Genomic DNA, 16009 nt, shown 5'->3' with positions numbered 1-16009 from the left:
TAAAGCTTAAAGCTCAGGGAACGGAGCATCCTCACAAATGACTGAACATCCATTTGCTTTTCCTGCAGCAAACCACTGTGCTTGGCGTGAATACCAGGGGGCCGCGTGGACCACTCCTCTGGAAATAAAAGGGCTTGAATGTAATGATGGATTTACCAGGGCAGGGAAGGAAGAACAGTCATAGCATATACCTTGTAGGCAGGGCATATGCTCAGTGTCACACACAGATCTGCTGTCACCACTGTGGCTGCATCCAGCCCAGGGAACTTGTGCCTTTCCTGCACATATGGTGAGAGCTCAGTCCCATGAGCTCATAATCATGAGATACATGCTTTCTAAAGGGGATGAATAGTTTTACTGGGAAGCAGTTTAATCAGTCTGATGAAAACTTTCTTGGCTGGAAAGATTGAAACTAGGTAATGAAACTGCAAATGTAAGACTGCTTGTGAAAAATGTTTTGTTTCTGTGCCTGTTTGCAAATGTAATATTTGGGAAAGAATCTTATTAGATTTTAAATTAACTGGGTGGGAGGAGACCCAGCTACCTAAGCCTCCTATCTGTAAGCATCTGGTATCACCCTTTATGTGATAGGCATATTAATTCAAGCTAGTTGGGACTTTAGGAAAATTACTGTGGGATTTTTAAATTGGAAAATGCTCATTACATGCTCATCCATGCTTTGCAAGTACAAATCCATTTCTATAAAGCTTATATCCCAGAGGTTTTTTCAAATTCAGCACAAGAGAAGGAATAGGTGAAGAAAGCCCCTCTAGAGAAAGCCCATTATCCCAGTGCCTGGTGGTTGTATTTGACGTATAGGAGGATCCATTACCACGTGGACCTGTAGCTTCCCCTCTTTTTTTCCTTTTAGAAGAACTTTCACTCTGGCATATAATGAAAAATAATGCAGAACCTGTCCTGGTATCAGCTGGGATAGAGTTAATTTTCCTTCTAGTAGCTGGTATAGTGTTATGTTTGTGGTTCAGTATGAGAAGAATGTTGATAACACAGTGATGTTTTCAGTTGTTGCTAAGTAGTGTTTAGATTAAGTCAAGAGTTTTTCAGCTTCTCATGCCCAGCCAGCAAGAAGGCTGCAGGGGCACAAGAAGTTGGGAGGGGACACGGCCAGGACAGCTGATCCAGAGTGGCCAAAGGGCTATTCCATACCATGTGACGTCATGTCCAGTATATAAACTGGGGGGAGTTGGCCTGGGGGGATTGCTGCTTGGGAACGAACTGGGTGTCGGTTGGCGAGTGGTGAGCAATTGCATTGTGCATCACTTGTTTTGTATATTCCAATTGCTTTATTATTGTTGTCATTTTTTTATTATTATTATCATTATTATTTTCTTTCTTTCTGTCCTATTAAACTGTCTTTATCTCAACCCATGAGTTTCAGGGGTTTTTCCCAGTTCTCTCCCCCATCCTACTGGCTATTGGAGGGGAGTGAGCGAGCAGCTGTGTGGTGCTTAGTTGCTGGCTGGGGTTAAACCACGACAGAACCTTTGGGGTTTGTGTGTGCTCTTTTGTGTGACAAAATTTTTGGCTTTTCAGCCAATGAAGATGAATCTTTGTAATCCTGCTTTAGGAATGATTCCTACCTGCTACCACTGCTCCAGGCTCATCATCTATTTTGGATGCTTTGCAGTGGCAGTAAAGAATGGCTGAAGGCAGCTGTTCACTTCAGTAGTTTGCCTACCTGAAAGAACAAATACACTACAAAGAAACCCTCTCAGATTTTCACCTTTCCCTTTAAGCCATTGAATGCTATGGAATCCTGCACTGCACTCTTTCTACACAATAGTCCTTGCCAGGACTATATTGATATTGATATTTATTTAATTTTAAAGGGCGTTTGGGTATCAATGGTGTCAGTACATATGCCTGCCAAAGAGTATAGCACCATGAGCATGTATTTAAAAACATTATGCACAAGAAGTTATGAAACCTATATTTTTCTAAGCATAGTTAATCACTATTAGGCAAAGAAATACTTTTGGGAGTCTCTAAAACATCCCTGTTGTAAGTGCTGACAGAGGTACTCTTAGTGCCTTTGACAGCCCTCTCAGATGCTTTTCCCTGTAAAGCTGATGGCAATATCCTCACCAAGCTCAACAGTGCAATTTGAGTGGAGCCAAAACCTTGATTGCTGCTAGCTGTGTTAGCTAGCATTAAATTCTGTAACTGATAAGGAAAGGCTTTCATATCTATGAAGTAGCCCATACAGAGTTCCAGGTAAGCCTGGGATTGTAGTCTGGCCAACAATATCTGCAGCATGGTGAGAAAAGAGATGTCAAATATTCTTTTATTTCCAGTAACCTTGAAGTGTCAATTCCTGTGCTGGAAAATCTTACACTATTATGTATTATAAAAATAAGGTATAACTTCTTGAACTGTTTAAAATAGGAATTCCCATCATGAAATACATTTATTCAGATTTTAAAATGACAAGTATAACTGTCTGAAAACTAATTACTCATTTCTGGTGGTATCTGTAAACTTTCAGGATTCTGAAAAGAAAATGAAGTTAGTATCTACTTATGTTAAATTACTGGACTGAAATGCTCCCCTAGACCCCATTTTGCCATGGCAAAATTCCCATTGACATCAACTGGACTTTTGTAACCATTAATTTTTCAATAATTTCTATGGAATTTTTTAATTTCTATGGAATTTTTTAATTTCAATAAAATTTCTGGTGAATTGGGTCCATATCATATACACAGGGCTCTAACTTTCTGTTTCATCATCTTCTAATTTTGATACTTTTGTCTAGGATAGGGAATTTAGGAGGAAAATAGCCACCAGATAGATATCAACAGTGCTAAGAGTTAATTTTTATTTAAAAATACAGTATTAATTCACAATTTTCACAAGCTCAACAGGTATAACTGTAGGGAATTTATTATATTTATTATTATTTTAAAAATTTTTATTCATTATAATTACCTCTGCTTTCACTGCAAGAAAACTAAAATATTATTGTAAAAAATAGATGAGTAAAGTATTATATTAAAATCAGTGGGGGTTTTTTGTATGGCAATGAGACATTATATATACCACATGGAGTTTTTGTTAAGTAGCAAGACGGGTAAGATGTCGTGTTTAATATCCATTAAACAGTAACAAAAACAGATTCCACAAAGTAAAAAAAATTATTTGTGAAGCACTGGGATAAAAAAGGTAGAGAGAAGATAGTCTACCTGTGGAATAAATTTTTTTCTCAATATTTTCATGGCCTTTTAAACTCTTGTCATGCAGACAACTTCGCATTTATAAAGCTTTGTCTTTCAACAGAACTTCCAAGACAAATTAAAAATTACAGGGAAGATTTTTTTCCACAAGTACCATAAGTACAGATACTACTTTCCTGGTTAAAAATAACATGCTGCACAAAGATTTGAAAAGTATAGTTTTGAATGGACTGGCGAAACTTTCAGGCTTTGCCACTTTAAACTTCTGATACATGCCAAACAAAATAGAGCACACTGTACATGTTTGGCATATGGTGGAGCATGGTGGTCTTTAGAAAAAGATCCAGCAACTTTTTTTTTTTTGCCTATTACTAATTTGGTTTTAGCAAATCCAATAATTTATTTCAGAGATTAGCAGAAAATTGGAGTCTTTACATATTTTTCATGATCTTTTTTCATTTACATGAGTGTTTAATGCAAAGCTTAAGGGGCATAAAGATAAATTCTACAAAACTAATTCAGACAAAACACCTGTTGAATTCAACAGAAATTTTTCATAGCTAGGCTTGGGGATTAGCTTTGTTGCAACTGAAAATCTGTTACATTGAAGGTGGTCAGACACTGGCACAGGTTACCCAAAAAGGTTGTGGTGCCTTCATCCCCGGAGATATTAAAAACCCACTCACACAGCCCTCGGCAACCTGCTCTGGATGGCCCTGCTTTGAGCTAACTCAAATGGCCCAGCTAACTCCAGAGGCTCCTTCCAGCCCCAACTGCTTTTTGGTTTTGTGATTCTGTTCTAAAACCAACATTTTTGAAGAAAGACAATTTTTCAGATTTTGCATATTGGCTTTTGGAAAACTGAGTTGGTACAAAGAAGGAAGATAAAAGTTCAACTAACTCCCTGAAGACAGGGAAAAACTGTTATAAAACCTCTTATGGTTTGTGAGAAGACACAGTCAATACATTTAGAAGATCATTGCATCTTCTTATTTAGCTCTATCCAGTTGCTCAAGGCATAGACAATCAAAGTTCTCTAAAAAAAGGTGCAACAGATGCAGCTAGCAAAAGAGAATGGTTTGGCGAGCTGATTAAAAGACAACATCCACCCTGGTAATATTCCTGATGCAAGGGGGAAAACAGCCTGTAAATGGCAGTGAGTCAACCTAATGACCAGGGGCAGGTATTCAAAAGATTCAAAGCCTTAACCAAGGCTCCTCCATCCATATTTTGTAGCTAAATAATGTCCTGACTTTCAGGCATGTTGACCACAGGAGAGTAAAAAGAGCTGCATTGAGTAAGACCAAAATGTCGTGCCCTGTCTCTGACAGTGGATGGTCAAGGACACTTAAGGAAGAAGTCTAATAACACAACAAATAGAAAGTGTTATTTCCTTCACTGCAATCTCTGAGCACCCCACAGTGTCAGTCTGGAAACTTTTTGAGCGAAAGTGCCACAGTACTGAATTTAAGAACCAAAAAGTGTGCTGTGGCTGTGAAAGATATAAGCCCAACATCAAAGCTGTAAGCCAAAGAATTTCTAGACACATAACAGTGAATCTTCAATTACTGAGATTGCTCCAAGTCGAAATTACTGACTTGTGCTGTACTTCTAATTCATCTTCTTTCTTCCAGATGATGTCAGGGCAAGAAAAATAGCTTACCACATTGAGATCTTGTTGATCTGATCTGTAAGTAATGTAAAAATAGATACTCTCAAAATACAGGACCTACTTCTACTTTCAATAAGAAGCAATAATGATTTGACAAACATCTATCTTTCACCTTTTAAAAGGAATGAATTCTCAATAAAAATATTAATGGGATAACCTGTACATCAGTTCCTATAAGGTTATCCTATTTTTTTACTGTAGATGATCAAATACATAAGGTACTGGGGCCTTTACAGTTATTAGGAATGAATTATAGGACCCATCCCCTTTAGATTATTGGTTGGAATACAGATCAGGTCACTGATTAATGAAAATTGTTACTTTTTCATGGATGTTCAATGACCTATCTGGAATGAACTGATGGCCTCTGTTGTATTTCAGCAGGTGTATGCTTATATCTGAAAGCCAACAGAATTACGCAGGTCTCCTCCATATCTGACCTGGAGAGGTCATGGATTTAGTAGTCCTGAAAGCTAAACGCTTCCTTGCTTTTCAAGACCTTTTCTCTGAAATACTGGTGACTTACGGTGCGATGCCATGATTGCCTTTATTGGTCTGCTGTGAAGCTGAGAACTGTCAGACAGAAGGAAAATCTTTCTAGATGAAAAGGCAAGTACTTGAAAAAATTGACAGGCTGGAATTACATTTTTAGAACAGTTTGGACAAATATCTATCAGGAATGGTTTAATGTCACAGGCTTGTGATACATAATTGAGGTTCAGTTGGGCTGTGAATTGCTTGTAAAGCCTCTGCAAAAAAACTAAGAAGAGCAAGCCCACATTTCCTATAGAGAGAGCCAGAAAATTTTTTGGGGTGCACAAATGGAACAAGTTCAGACAGAGTTGATGCTGCCTGACAGCAGGAATGTAGAATAGATGATTTCTTGGGGTCATTTCCAGCCTGTTTTCTATGAATCTATGATTTCATAAGATTATTCACTTGACTCTTTCCATCAATTCCACCACCAGAATTAGATGGAAGTACATTATCAAGGTAAGTAAATATAAGAATTGTAGGACTGAATGCCTGTGTAAACATCAGAGTGAGTCCCCAAAGGAATGCAGCAGAAGTGAATATTTGAAAGATAATTCTGATGGCAAGATGACAGCAAAGCATACTTTAATAAATACATAACAGTAAATTAACATGCTACAATTTCAAAATCCTGACAAGAAGTTGGGTTGCCAGTTGGGAGCCTGTATGCTTGTGAAATTTAACAGTAATTGGTTCCTATCATATCTGTGACACACACTGTGCTACATTACCTATTGTGTGTCCTTTAAATGATGAATGTGTTTGTCCCTCACAATCTCATGAGCATAATGATTTGTTTGCTTTTGTTCACTTTCACTGTTAATCCATGTTAGAAATTTTAACCTAGTAAACAAACCAAAATCCAATCAAACAAAGAGGTAATAAGTGTCTAGAAGCCTGAAGCTAGGCTAGCTAACAAGACTGCTTATCAGAACAAAATCTCAGTGGTGTAACTGTTTGTTAAAATGTTGGTATCATATGCAAAAACCCGTGAATTTTCTCCAGGTAGACATTTAACCCATCCACTTATTTTCCTTCCACATAATAACAGATCATATTTCAATAACACCATTGCCATAAACTGGTAAGCTGGTGTTATAAAATTTGCCATAAAAAACCTTGAAATTGTTCTGATTTATCAGAGGCTTAATCAGTTTTGAAAACTGTTTTGAGATCTATACTGCAGTGATTTAGCCTTGAAAGGAAATGCTTTTGGTTTTCAAGCATTTGTAGTGCATCTTCAGAAAGCCTGATGTATTGAACTTCATGCAAGGTAAGAAAAGGAGATGCAATACACTGGTTCCCAAACTGAGTGGAAAGAAAGTTTGATTTATTAGCACTTGGTCCTGTGAATCATGTACCCACCCACAGATTCACAGATCAGATATTTGCAGGTCTAGGTTTGAGCTGAGAATTTAATGAAACAGGATTTGATGAATTCTATGAATTTTTTTTCTCTATTGGGAAATTAGGTTTCTATACATACTTATGGAAACAGAAGGATTTCATTTCCAGTTCTCTCTCTTGCTATTTTTCTTTGTAATGTTTAGATGCTAAAAATTAAAGACTGAAACAGGGACCCAAAAAGTTATGATCATGCTAGTTTATCAAAAAGCAAAGGACATAAGAATATTAAGTCCCTACCCTTGTCTTCAATGTCTTCAACCAAGTCAAACAGAAACCTGTGTATCTGTTTTCTTTCTTTCACCATGATGGAACTACTGCTAAATATACCACAAATAAAATTTTAATATGAGTGTACCTGTATTTATATATTAGTGTTTTGCTACATGATGCTAGTTTTGATATTGAAGTGTGTCCAAAAGTCATATAATAAGTCTTGCCATATTGTTTTTGTATTTACAATTTCTACATTACTAATATAATAATGCTTTATTGATCTGTAAGCACTCATTTGATGGGTAGTTCAGAAATTGCCATTTCTGTCATTATTAAAATAAAGAGAGAGACTGTTATTTAGGTATATATGGGGGATCAGGAAATTTTTTGCAATATTACTTCAAAATATTTTTCAAGAAAGATGCAAGCGTTGCGATATTCTCTTAAGGACATAAATAAAAGCTTGACAATTTTTTAATTAGCACACTTTTAAACAGGTGATAATAATTTCTCAGAGCTAGAAAAAGTATATTTAAAGCTATACCAAAGTTAAGAGGAAACTGCAGAACTGGGATTGAAAAGTATTGACAGAAAGGAGAAATGAGAATCAGACAGGGTCTAAGAGTACAGTATGTGAATTACTTCATGGTAAATTAATAGTTGCTCCATTTCATTTGTTTACAGGAGGGAGCGAAAAGGGCAAGAAATCAGATCAATCAGATACATTAGTTTGCTGACTAAGACTGCAGGCCACAGTAGATTGTGAGTAAAGATAATGGATTAATATGTTTTTCATGATCCAGTTTTCTGACAACCAGTTTATTCTATCTACACTATGACACCACTACTGATACACACCACCTCTGAGAATAACCTCAGCTGTAATTTGGGATGCGCTGGCTATGACAAGGAATTCAATTCAACTGTATATACAGAATAAATGTTCAAACCTGAGTTAGTATTAAAAGTCAGACTTGTTTACCCCTTTTGGCATCAGGGTTGTTCTCATGTCACTCTTTGCAGAAAGAGCTCAATACATGCAGTGTAAATCTACATTTTTCCTGATTTTAATCTCATGAAAATATACATCTAGTAAATATGGCTCAACCATATAGAAGTGCATAGAAAAGCAAAGTGTTATTAAATATGTATACTACTGACTTAATTATAGGAGTTAAGGGGAAACTTGAGAAAACTAGGATTTTTTGGTATGTTTTTCTTCTCCTTAATCTAATCAGACAACACTAAAAGCCCAAGAGGTATATAAACTTCAGTAACTAGTTATATTAAACCTGTGTTTACTTAGATGATTTGTATGAGATAAATAAGTAATTACCCAAAGGACATTAAAAAATGGAATATATGAGACTGCATGTGAGCAAACTAACACAAGGCAGAGAGCTTGACTGGTGCATATTTAATAAGAAGAATTCCCTGTGCTTTTATTTCCTCTTCCATTCTATAGAAGTCCTTATATCACCTTTATCACCATAGTAACTCAGCACTTTGCAGTCTTCTCCTTCTATTCATCATATTATTTTATCAGTTTAGTAAAGGATAAAGTGTTTCCCTGATCATCTACTATTTGGTACCCTGCCTTGTGGGCATTCTGCTGAGAAGTATTGTGAATAATGTAATAGTTCAGCAATTTTCTACAGAATGAGAAGCGATCCCTGATTTATATTACTGTACAATCAATTTCTCATTGTATTTCATCCTAATATTTAAAAATAATCATGTGAGCTTAACATCTTTTAAACACTTGATAGAATTTCTATAGCCTTCTGAGTTTGGAGTATCAATTATTATAGTCATAAACCTTGCATGGGTTGAAGACTGGCTCTAAATTGTCTCTGTCAGAAAGCTGCATTCAGAAAAGACAGTCATTATTTAGGTTTCCTTGAGGGTATTTTTTTTTTTATCTTCCTCTATTATAGTACCCCCAAAAGGAGGGAAGGTGCCAGGAAAGCATGTTTTGTAGCCCCACTTTGCTATATTATTAAAATATGAACAGCCATAACAGACTAGTAAGAATAAGAAAGTATTTTCATTTACATCCATATCTAGTCATTTCCCTTTGAGCTATAGCATATGAAGTTAGATAAATGTGTAGTTACTAATTAAACGTTACATGCTCTCAAAGTACATACATCAGTTAAAAGGAAAGAAAATTTGCACTTAACTAGTTCCATACAAACAGGAATGGCAAAGATTGTATCAGTGAGTAAAAACAGTTTAATAGAGTGGACTCAAAAATTTAGGATATTTCTATTTCATTTAAATATTTTTTTCAAAGATACCACCTCCATAGCTTCTAAATATGCATTTGGCTTACTCTTATTTATTCGTACTGAAGCAGTGTGCCGAGAAGCTTTGTCAAAAAGCTTCAGTTTATCTGCATGAATACATACTTTACCACTTTGAAACAAAGCTGACATTTCTGGGGTTTGATCATTTAGCTGCAGACTGTACATACATGTGTCCTAGCTTTTATCTAACATTGCAAAGCATTCTTCTCCTGTGTTACAATACTTCAGTTCTGTGTTCACTGGTTAACCATAAGATATGATAGCTAAGCTGGATGATCCAGAGAAGCATTTTAGCTTTTATTCTGAATGCAAGTTCCCAAAGTCTATTTTGATCTGTTTTTATGCTTAATAGGACTTACTTCTTTACACACAATTTTCCTTACTGTTACTGACTAAGCCTTGGAAGGAGAAAAATGTTTTTTTTCAACTATAAAGTACTATTGGTACGTCAACAGATATCTGGTCCACTAAACTCTGCCATAAGAAATTTAATTTAAATGAACAAACTAGTTTCAATCCGTTAAAATTACTGTCATGACTTGTGCAGTTTCACTCCATTAATTTCAGTCGTGATCTGTTCTTTCTCAAAGGAGGAAGGCAAGGTACAAATAAAAGAGTACAAAATTCATCCCGTGGTGCTTCAGCCAAGAACTGCAATAACCATACAGCTCACGAGAGCAACTGACTATTTGTTCTAATTAGCAGGGTAGGTGGGATCTTTTGGTCAATGCAGCCTGATAGAGCTTCAGGATCTGACTCACAGATTTTAAAACACGAGATGAGGAGTGACTGAGGCAAGCTAAGTTGTTCAAACTACGCTTAAATACTTACTGTGATATTTCCTGCAAATAAAGAGTTAAAGACTCCTGATCTAGATAGATGAACCTAACATTTACAGAGGCTTATTTATCCAGCACCGTAGACTCAGTGAGTCTCTTTTCTGCCTTGCCTCAGATGGCATTTATATACTTTCTCCACTGTAGAGAGTTTTCCTAGCAGGGTTATTCCACCGAGATTACTGATTTCCTTTTTCATACTCCTCTGATTACTCTTCTTTTATTCACCTGACAGCTGAGCATGATTAAACATCAACGAAGAAAAGGAAAGATTCCACGACTAGATTCTTGTGAAATGTTAATATTTATTTTTAATCTACTTGGAGAGCTTATTTAGCCAAAGGAACAAAAGAACAGAAATAAAACCATGTAAACTTCCTTTTAACATATACAGTGCCCTTTATTTATTAGTTAGTCCTGTGTTGGCTCTGTTTTGATCTTAGCTCCACAAGCCTGCTCTTGCTGCAGAAGTTCTGGTTCTACTTTCTCACAATGGCAATGTTTGGTGTGGACTCGAGAGTTACAGGGCTAACAGTGATGAAGCAACACTGGTTCCAGTTCTCATGAGCCACACAGGCTCACAGTCCCTAACAAACCTCTCTAGAGCTTCTGCGGGTGCTAAACGGGGATGCAGCGTAGCTCTTCTGTTCCTAGCAGCAGATGAAAGAAAGACATTTTCAGACTCTGATTGGACAATAAAGAAGCTAGAAAGTTACAGAAATATTGTCTTAAAAGAAAACTTCCCCAAGTAGTGCCAGAAGAGCTTCCTTTTTTGGGGTATGTTAATGTGGATTGCAATTATTTATAATTTTCTACAGAATGCAGTTTTAAAAAAACCCAAGTCTTAGCTGCTTGTTTCAGGAAGTGAGTCAGTTTTGCTCTGCTTTGATTATTTGGCAAGCACATATCCCCTTGCTATTACGTACATTTTAGTCTGCATGTCCATCACTGGAACGTGAATATGATTATGTTTGGCCCAGTAGGTTCATGTCTTTTAGAACTATAATATTACTTCACTTGAACAGTTATTAGGGCTGCAGAGATGTAACTACAATTGCTAAATGGGATAATGCAATATGAATGAAGTGAAAGAACCCCTGGAGGCTTCTTGATGTTTACTCTTTCAAGTAATGCACTCTTCTAAGTCTGTCAGCTCATCACAACAGAGAATTATTTAGGGAACTGTGTGAACAGTATTGCTTCACAAGTCTTACAGCCACCCAGAATATAAAGTGTACAATACAAGTCATAAATAGACATCTCCCTGTTTTCTGCAAACCACTCTCAGTACAATGTCTTGTCTCATTACAGCAGTCCAAATGGGAAAGCAAAGACATAAAGTAGCAGCATACTGTTGTGGTTTATATACTATTTGCCAACTCTATTTACTGTCATAAATAAAGCTAACCTACTAGGCTGATTATCACTTATATTCTTCTGAGGATAAACTAAGACTGTGACATTTCATTCTTACCCAGTATCTTTTAATAGGTCAGCCACAGTAATGCCATTGCTAATGCTGCTAGAGATTTTAATACTGAATATAAATTTATGCAAGTATAATTAGCTTTATAGCATTATAGGTGTAACATGAGACAGATGTTACAATTTAAGGATGTACAATCCTTGTGACACCATTGGGATCACATGCAGGAAGAATTAGTCAAGCACCATTCTTTTGTGGAGTTTTCACACACGTGCTTAAAAGACAGCGTACAGTACTATTTATCACTAACAGAATAGAGATAAATATTTGAAGTGAAATACAATATATATGATTTAACAACAATAAAGATGTTTAAATAATAAAGTAAATAAGTTTAATAACAATAAAATAACAATCTCTAAGGAGATCAGCCTGGATGATCTTGTGAGTTTCCCTCCAAACTAAATGGTTCAGTGAATCTATGATCTTTGGGGTCACACAGGCTGCCTGTAACCCTAACCTTTACACTTGGCACCAATGATACATGAAAAAAATTCAATCATCTTGTCCATGTTCTTTCCACTGGGTCAAACAAGGAAGTAACGGGAGGCTGAGGTGATAGCTTTTTGCTGGAGGATGGAAGTACAGACAGACCTGCTGTCTGCTGAAGTTCTGAAATGTAAGTTTTACCTTTGTATCTAAATTAATTGATTCCAGAATTATTTCAGGCTCGAAGTAATGAATCTGACCTAGAGTCTTAGAGCTCTGTTTCATGAATATAATTGCTTCCATTTCCTCCTAAACCATGGCATGGAAGGGACAAAATATACCATAACTAGCTTCTCTTCTCTGAAGATTCCAACATACTTATTTTGAAACAATTGGATTCAGAGACTTTGATGTCACTGGCACAGTGGCAAAATGTACAGATTACTATTTCCTTACTCTTGTTTGACTGCTGTTGCTGTAATTCTTTCATTTCATTTATATCTTATTCCACTGATGTATCTTAGAACAAACTGTTAGTGTACTTACATGCTCTGGGTGACAAAGCTCTATTGTGAAACAGTCAGTTTGCTAGTCTATGTTTAGCATTTCTGTGTTTATTTATAATTTATTCCCATCTCATCACCCTATTACAGGCAATGAATGTATAAAATTGCAGAGGCTGATGTGTTCCTTGACTGTCCCCAAAGAAAACCCAGTCAAATAGATATCCAGTTGAATGATGAAATATTAAAATAAATATGCAACAAGCATCCATAGTAAATGCTACCTCAATCTTCATTCCTGTATTCAGAGAGAGAAGACATTCCTTGATGAAAAAGCTTAGGATCTAGCTTTGTCACTGTTGACAAGTTTTGGGGGAATTAGGATGTTTCAATTCAAATGTGCAGAGGAAACCATAATCTAAACAGTTCACTTTTCCTACCTCAAAGGAAAACCAGAAAACTCAAATTACAAGCCTGTTTTCCCATGGACAGAGAGTGAAGTATGTATGCTTTCTTCATCTACTGAATTATTCCCCACTCTCCTTTTTTTTCCCTTCCTTTGATGTAAAGGACTCCTGTCTTCTTTTCTTCTCTCTTGTTCTTTGCATACTTCACTTTCCCAGGTCTATTATACATTTCCTAATTTGGTTCTTGTTTATCTAGACAACTTATATGAACTTCCTTTAATAAGGTTAATTTTTTTCATGTCTTAATATTTACTATATTAGCCTCACAATGACTCTGTGAAGTGAGAAATTGCTATAATTCCTCTTCATTAATAGGAAAATTGGGCACAGATCCACAATATAACAGTGGTGCCTGAAGTGGGAGTTGGATATATAAGTCAGTGAGGGGATATCAACATCTCTCCTTCCAGAGAAGACTTTAGTCATGAAGTAACAGTTTATTCCACATGAATCTGAGTGAAAAAGGAGGTACAATCCACACCTCCTTTGGAAGCTGTGCAACTGTTTAGAAAATAATGTAACTGGATCGTGAAAAGCACAACTGAATCCTCTATGTTTAAGCACGTAATGCTTAAAGCTTGCTGTGCATGGAGCTCAGGCACCTAACTTCAGTGTAGAGTCCTCTTAGGAGATGGCACAGCTCCATTAGATGTGGCATTTTTAATACATTGGTTTCCTTCCCTTTGCAGAATCCTGTGTCTCCCTTCTCCCGTCTCCTTTCAGCTTTCTCTGGCTCCTGCTGCCTGTCAATAATGTGATGGCACTAGCTTGTGCTTTGTCCATCTTTTAGCTCAATGTCCAGAGCCCCAAGCAACTCTGTTAGAATACAAATAAATAATAATAGAATCTACTAGCTGTTTCTGTTCTTGTCCTCAAGGCATTGGCCCCAGACCCTTCAGTCTCTTACTATGTGAATTCAAAGAAAGGCATGTTTTTCCTCTTAAAAAAATATAAATCTATGGAACAAGTGAAATTAGTCTATTCATAATAAAGTCTGTATTTAACTTTGACACAAAACCAAAACTTTGATGGCCTAGAATGTTAAAAGCTTACTCAAAAGCTTGCATGCTGTTGCTTAAAGATTTAGAAGGGTCTTTCTGTAAATACACTATACCAACCACTGTGCAGAGGACATGAATGACAATCCACTGCCTTCCAGATTGGATAACAGTTGTTTTTATCTTCTGACAGAAAAGCACAGAGAATCCAAGGAATTTCATAACCATAATGTGTGACATCAAGCCAAACTTTGCACATACATAAAGCCACAGTTAAATCCAAGCAAGCAAACCCATCCAAACATCTCTGGCACCACCTACAGAAGTAATTCAGTATTAGCTTTAAAGGTTTTCTGTTGAAAAAAAAACGAATAAAGACAGAAAAATGAAAAGGAATAATAAAGAAAGAAAGAATGAAAGGAAGAAACAAAGAATTTCAGGAACTAGAATTATATCGTTGCTCAGCCCCCTGTCAATGAAGTGCTGTTTATTAGTAGCTGCTCTGCTTCCCATGCGACGTATTCAAACTCCAAAGTGTGCTTACATGCTTGTGAATGGTCTACAGGAAATGATTAAGTGTCACGATACAATCTGTAATGTGTGGAAATCAGTCTGTACTAAGGAGAACTTACTTTCTAGTACTGGAAGACTATGTATATAGATTAATCACATTTCCACAGCTGGATTTTTGAATAGAGCCTCATTAAACTGGTATAAATATACACCATATTGTTGTGTCGTTGTTTTTTTTTTTCTCATCAGCATCAAGATCACTTTGGTACGGAAGAACGCTGTTTCATTATATCCACTCCAGCTGTGCTCTTCCACAGACCTAGCATTTCCCAAATGTAAAACTTGGCACTTGCTCACAACAGTAAGCTGGTAAAGTTGATTGAATGGGACATAATATGGAGAACAGACTAGGTAAGGGATAAAAAGAACTTTAAAATGGAGAGAAAATTTTGGTTAAAAATATTTTTTGTCCCTTTGGTAATCGCTAAGGGTGCTGTGGTTATTACTGTAAATAAAATAGACACTACTGAGCCCCATACCAATAAAAGTAAAAAAATATATATGTTTTGCCCCAAATGACAGATAGCAGCAGAAAATCCTATATAAGATCATTATGGTTGTATAAAAAGCTACAGAACCTGCATGTTATATAGTTGATATTGTGCTCAGACCTCTATAAAGAAAGTACTTCACAGTAACAGTGATCTGAAAAGCTCAGTAAAGGCTTAAGTATGGGCTTAAACCTCAGTAAAAAAGATAATAAAAAATCATGAGCTCAGTGATGTTAAGGCAAAATATCTCTTTAATTTCATCAGGGTCAGATTTCATTTGTGGATTCCTTAGAGGTAAAGCAGGTATTTGTATGTCTTCCAGAGGCAGTTCTAAAGGATGCAGTCAGTTGCGGGGCTGGATGCCCAGGAGGTGCAGGTGGACGGCTGGCTGGTGGGTCTCTTGTACCCTTAGAGCTGTTTACGCTTAGCTATACCAAGTATGCAGCCTCTCTGTGTCAGATTGTGCTCCTCACCGGGCACTTAAAGAAAAGCAGCAAGGTGTGAATATGTTTATGGAGTAGCTTAGCCAAGATCTTTGTTTTTCATGATGTTTTACAATTTGCCAGCTTTCACTTTTGTCCTGGAAGTTACTGTGTAGTCTCCAGGTAGGTATAAGATTCAACACAATTGCTGCATATATTCATATTTGCATTCTTCACAATATTTTATGGGTATATAAAATGTCTATAAACATTCTTTATTGATACTCTTTATTGAAAGTAGCTCCCTGATGAAATAATTTCAGTTGATTGCAGTGAGGTAGCTCAGAGGGAAATTAGCCTTCAGATTGATTTTACATCATTGCATTTCCTTAAAGATTTTTCTCTTTTACCTAGAACAAGTGACATATAACCATTACATTTTGAAGTGAATGAGTAATTATTAAACTGGAGATTG

The 16009-nt window shown here is 36.4% G+C and overlaps 1 long non-coding RNA gene across 2 annotated transcripts; it reads left to right on the top strand.

The window, feature by feature from the left end:
- The first annotated feature begins 330 nt into the window (after positions 1-330).
- Positions 331-14770, top strand: LOC142041217 (uncharacterized). 2 transcript variants are annotated; one of them, XR_012653381.1, is made up of 5 exons: positions 331-416; positions 5248-5475; positions 7705-7782; positions 12188-12270; positions 14242-14770. It is a non-coding gene; the product is annotated as an uncharacterized LOC142041217 (long non-coding RNA). The 2 variants fall into 2 exon arrangements; XR_012653380.1 differs by lacking the exon at positions 331-416 and adding an exon at positions 1222-1257.
- Positions 14771-16009: the final 1239 nt, after the last annotated feature.

The sequence above is a fragment of the Buteo buteo genome, chromosome 17, assembly GCF_964188355.1.
Source record: "Buteo buteo chromosome 17, bButBut1.hap1.1, whole genome shotgun sequence".
In the NCBI taxonomy this organism is placed as follows: Eukaryota; Metazoa; Chordata; class Aves; order Accipitriformes; family Accipitridae; genus Buteo; species Buteo buteo.
The sequence above is the reverse complement of the archived record's forward strand: the minus strand, read 5'-3'. Positions and strand labels throughout refer to the sequence as shown.